The following is a 6,000-nucleotide window of genomic DNA, read 5'->3' on the forward strand; positions in this document are numbered from 1 at the left end:
CCCTGTTGCAATTTGATATGTGATCAACTCCATGATGGGACCTACTTGGTACCAGCAGGGACAGGGCCTGTGGCAGCTCAAGGCCCCCTCAGCCTTCACCACTCCTCCCTCCACCACCTAGCTCTTCCTGCTCGCCTTGCCAGGGCTTTTGCTTGTTCTAGATCCTGCAACTGGCTCCTTCTGGTCTGACCTCCGGTTCTTGGGACTTGAACTGTAGCTTACCTGCAGTCTGGACTGTCGACTTTGAGATTTGTCAATCTTCACAGCCTGCAATAGCCCTGCTCTCTGGCCTGCTGATCCTGGGTTCCCCAGCCCCTGCAGCTACGTGAATCAGGAGAATCCTCTTTCCTGCCCCACGGACTTGGGACGTTACAGCCTCTAAAAACCACATGAGCCATTTCCTTGATATAAATCTTTCTCTCTATATATATATGTATATAAATACACTTTACTGGTTTTGCTTCTCTAGAGAACCCAGCCTAAGACAGCAGCCAAACTCTTAACCACTGTACCACCAGGGCTTCACATCTACCATAAACCAAAAAAGCAAACCTGTTGCTGCGGAGTTGATTCGGACTCACAGTGACCCTATAGGACAGAGCAGAACTACCCCATAGAGTTTCCAAGGAGCACCTGGTGGATTCAAACTGCCAACCTTGTGGTTAGCAGCTGTAGCACTTAACCACTATGTCACCAGAGTTTCCTCATCTACCATAGCGTATGGTAAATAATGGAACTCAATACTGGTTGAATGAAAACGGATACAGCTTTCTTCTTATTTTGTGCTATATTAATCCTTCTCTTGTACATTTCATTAACATTGGTTAGCTGTGAGTGATTGGACATCCTGGGTTTGGAGTTCTGCAAACCTGAGGACCAGGGCTAAGCGATCCATCTGGCAGAAAGAGCCATCTGGCCTCTTTCTTTAATATCTCTGTTCAGACACAGAGCAAATGATGGTCAGGGTAACTGTGTGAAGAAAGTTGAGGAATGGTCCTCCTACATCAATTTTTCAGATAACTATACATAGGCTCAAAGAGGCTAGAAGTAAAATTAATCTCAATCATAAATGAGCGATTTGTTTTGTTCTATTGTTTTTTAAAAGTTTGTTCCTCAGCACATTATTCCTGGGAAAGATGTAGAAAAAAAGAATTATATGATCAAATATGTTTGGAAACACTGCATGCTATTTCTTCCTCAGAGATTCACACAGCCTGTTAGCATATTAAGGACTCTTAGTTAAATTGTACTTAAGAGGACTGTTTAATTTTTACTAAATCTAGTATTACCAACTGTGTTTGACCAGAGAAACTTATCCTATAGCATCTCTTACAATCTAGTACAGTGAATAGCCTGTTGAAAATACTGCAGTAAATGTTCATTTGTTAACATCAATAACCCAATCAGCACTGCTGAGTGGAAATCAAATTCAATTTTTGTTACAAAAGTACATTATCACTAGTCCATTGGAACATTGGCCTAAATGACTCTTGAATAAATTGATGGGAGGGGGTTATTGTTTACAGAGCACTGAGTTTCTGTTGGGGGTGACGATAAAGTTTCGGAAGCAAATAGGGGTGATGGTTGCACAACCTTGCGGATATAATCAATGCCACTTTAAAATCGTTAAAATGGTAAATTTTGTTATATATATTTTACCACAATTGTGAAAAAATAACTTAATTGTGAACTTAACAGAAATTGGCAGCAACCATGTCAAATTTTACTCCTCTTAGGAAGTACTGCAAGACTTTGCCACCAGCCTGGAGACCAGTCCTTGCTTTGGCATTTTTCTTAGCACTTGAGTCTCATTAATGCTATGGTACTAACCAGGGTGAACAAGACCATCGAGGCTTTGGAGAGTCACCACTGCAGTCACCTTAGAATCACACAGTGGGGGCGGTGGGGGCTCCATGGCTCCCTGAAACTTGTCAGCTCAGTACAGTCAGGTGCTTTCCGCAGTCAACCCTTTGTTGTTGCCGGTTACCATTGAGTTGACTCCACATCATGGCACCCACATGTGCATCAGAGCAGAACTGTGCTCCATGGGGTTTTCAATGGCTGATCTTTCGAAGCAGATCAACAGGCCTTTCTTCCAAGGTGACTCTGGGTTGACTCGAATCTCCAACCTTTCAGTCCGCAGCCGAGCACATTAACCATTTGCACTACCCCATGACTCTGGTAAACCCTTTGGCCCCTTGATAACTGGCGTCTCTGTGTACAATGAAGTAATGGCCCTACATCAGTTGGGGGCAATAGGGATGACTCATTGCCTGTCACTCAGGGTTGGGAGGAGGTCGTGGTGGGGGAGGGGACATGCAGAGAAAGGAGGAAACCAGCTTTATGTTATCCTTTACCTGAGTCAATCCCAAATATTTCTGTTGGGTGAGTGCAGCCATGCTGACCTACAAAGCAGGGCTCCTGCCTGGCAGGGCCATTTAAAATGAGTCCATGGTTTTCATGTGGCATTTTGCCCTGGGGATGCCTCCTTTGTGGAAAGCAGACCAGCTGGCGGTGGAAGGCTACAACTGAAGAACACTGTGAACTGGTCCTCCCCTGAACTGTTGAATCTTTGATGCTGGAGACAACCGTCTCAGCCTTGGTGCTAGGGGAGGATGGTGGTTGGGATCCTCCCAAGAAGAAATCAGCATTGAAACAGGGCCTTTAAGCAAATCTGCCAGCCTCTTCCCCTTTCTTATTCAGGGAGAACGAAGTGCCGATTCAGAATCCCAGAGGTAATATTAAGGAAACAAATGCTAGTGGCGTAGTGGTTAAGAGCTATGGCTGCTAACCAAAAGGTTGGTGGTTCTAATCCACTAGGCGCTCCTTGGAATACCCTGTGCTATAAGGTCACTATGAGTCGGAATCAACTCCACGGCAACGGGTTTGTGGTTTTTTTTTTTGTTTGTTTTTTTTTTTGGTCTCCAATCTAGGAGTCCCTGGGTGGCACAAATGGTTAAGTGCTGGGCTACTAACTGGAAGGTTGGCAGTTCAAACATACCACCAAGAGGTGCCTCCAAAGAAAGGCCTGGTGATCTACTTCTCAAAGGTCACAACCATGAAAACACTACAGAGGCAGTTCTTCTCTGACACACATGGGGTTGCCATGAATCAGAAGTGACTCCACGGCAGCTGGTTTGAGTTTTTTTTTTTTTCCTTTCCGCTTCATCCACCAAAATTCAGCTGAAATTCTCTTCTAACTCATTTTTCCTTCTTGTGTGGGTTTTCTTCTCCAGTTGTCATTTAAGACGATAATGGGGATGTCTTTTCTCTGTGAGAAATGGTCGCATTTTGAAAGTTCTTCCATTAACTTTTCAATAACAATAATAATAATGGCAAGTCTTTGCATGACACATGCAAAGTTAACTCATGCACTTTCTCTTCTTTGATGGAGAGGAAGTATAAAAACAAACCAAAAAACCCAAACCCAGAAAAACAGCTGCTGTCCAGCCGATTCCAGTGCATGACAATCCCATATGTGCAGAGTAGAACTGTGCTCCATAAAAGGACAAATATTGTTTTCAAGGCTGTGTCCTTTGGGAAGCAGATTGCCAGACCTTTCTTCTGAGGTGCTCTGGGTGGGTTTGAACTGCCAACCTTTTGGTTAGCAGTCAAGTGCTTAACCATTTGCATCACCTAGGGACTTCAAGGTGAAATGTAGGGAAAATAAAATCGCCTAGGCATCACGTACATTCACATCGTGTTAGTGTACTGGCGGTGGCTCTCTGTCACACGGGGCAGCACGTACCTTCTCCAAGGCCAACTGACCACAGGTTTGAGAAATGGGATGAGACAGCAGACAGCTCCCTGGAAGGCAGTGCTATGCAGTGGTTAGGATCTCAGTTTCCGGAGCCCGAATGCCCAGATTTGAACTCTGAATCTGCCACCTGCTGGCTGTCTGTTGATGTTGGGTGCTGTGCAGTTGATTCTGACTCATAGTGGCACCATGTGACAGAGTATAACTGCCCCATAGGGTTTTCTAGGCTGTAACCTTTACAGGAGCAGATTGCCAGGTCTTTTCTCCCGTGAAGCTACACGTGCGTTCAAACCGCCAACCTTTTGGTTGACAGCCAAGCACTTCACTGTTGCATCACCAGGGCTCCTGCTAGCGGTCTACCATTGGGCAATTGCTTTACTTCTCTGGGCACGGTTCCTCATCGATAAAATGGGATCCGGACGGTACCTGCCTCATGTGCTCATGCTGGGAGTTCTGTTGTTGTGGTTGTCAGTTGCTGTTGAGTCGACTAAGACTCAGGGCAATCCCACGTTTGCAGAGCAGAATTGTACTCCGTAGGGTTTTCAAGGCTGTGACCTTAGGGAAGCTGGTTGCCAGGATTTTCTTCCAAGGCACCATGGAGTGGGTTCAAACTGCCAACCTTTCAGCACTTAACCATTTGTACTACCCAGGGACTCTGGTGGGAATTCTACAGGAGCATTGTCTTCATAAAGCAGTGTTCAGTGGATGCCAACTACCTTTTACACGACAGCTGGGATTTCTGAAATATGTGGATTTTAATTCCGTATTTGTGGGTGGTGGAATGTAGGCAGAAAATTGGTGGGGAAAAGAGAGAAAAATGGAAGTGTTCTCACCTCTGGCTCACCCAGAAGTCCCTCATTTGGAGCAAAATGCTCCATCGGCCACAGTGGGTCCTGCACAACCCTCGCTTCTCCTGGGACCCTGCCCCGTCCCCCTCTTTCTTGGCCTCAACTGGGAATCACTTGGAGAGCCTGAAAAAATAAGTCGGATGCCTGGGTCCAGCCCCCAGAGATTCTAACCCAATTGGTCTGGATGTGGCCCAGCCATTGGGATTTTTTAAAGTTCTGGGTGATTCCATTGGGCAGCCAAGGTGAGAACTGCCCAAGGCTGGGCAGGGCTGGATGATAAAGGGAAGCACCCCCCCTCCTGGTGGACTCCTGGGACTGCAGCTGCACCAGCCCTGTTCACACACCCAGCAATTTCATGGCTGAAGAAAAGACATGGATTTGAAAATTCCATTCCAGAGAGGGAAGGGAATGGCCTTGTATCCTCACCTTCATACAGGGCACCTGCTGAGCGCCTGTGAGGCCCCCCATAAGGCCAGCTCCTTCAGGGAGGAAGGCAGTCTTGCCCACAGGGCTTCCTCCACCTGGCTAAGGTGAGCTTGGTGAGGAGCATGCTCCCCTTGTAGACATGATGGGAAGGGGTGCCAAGTCTTTGGGGGTGACAGCCAGGTGGAGGACTGGCGCTGGCTCTGAGAATGGCCACCCATCCATCCAGGGCCCAAGCTCAGGCTCCTGCTGCCGCCAGCTGTCTGGCTCCGTGGTCAGGGTCCCTTTAAACTCAACTCCAGTTTGGAGGTATTGTCAATGTACGTGTACCACTGCATTTCAACAGGAATGCGGTTCAGGTAACAATGTATGTGTGTGTGCTTATGGGTGTATATGTGTGTGCATATAGGCATGTGTGTGCACGTATGGGCATGTATGTATGTGTGTGCACGTGTGTGTATTTGTGTGTATACACGTGTGCATTTGTGCATGTGTAATGTGTGTCCAAGGATATTTATGTGCATGTGTCCAAGTGTGTAGATGTGTGTGTGTATATGAGTGCATGTATGCACGTTTGTGCATATACTTGTATGTGCACGTGTGTGCATGTGTGTGTGCACGAATGTGCGTGTGTTTGTTATATTCAACATCAGAGTTAAGTTTGAGTGTCTCATCTTTACAGTCTTAGAATTCATGAATGTCCACAGGATTCCTGAGTCGTGTAATAAAGACCCACTGAAGAAAACCACAAGAGCTTAAGGAACAAAATGATGTTTTTATTAAAAATTGTACCCATAGCACCTCTCTGTCTTCCTACAAGTTGATTTTGCTTTTTGAAATGAGATCTGGTTTCCTGCACAATTCCAGGAAGTGTTGTAGGGAAACCTCTGGACTGACCTAAGCTATTGTAAACCAGAAGATGACGGGCGGGAAAGGAACCGGCCTCCGCAGACGAGCTCCAGTCGAGAATGT

Source organism: Trichechus manatus, unplaced genomic scaffold (assembly GCF_000243295.1).
Source record: "Trichechus manatus latirostris isolate Lorelei unplaced genomic scaffold, TriManLat1.0 scaffold00151, whole genome shotgun sequence".
In the NCBI taxonomy this organism is placed as follows: Eukaryota; Metazoa; Chordata; class Mammalia; order Sirenia; family Trichechidae; genus Trichechus; species Trichechus manatus.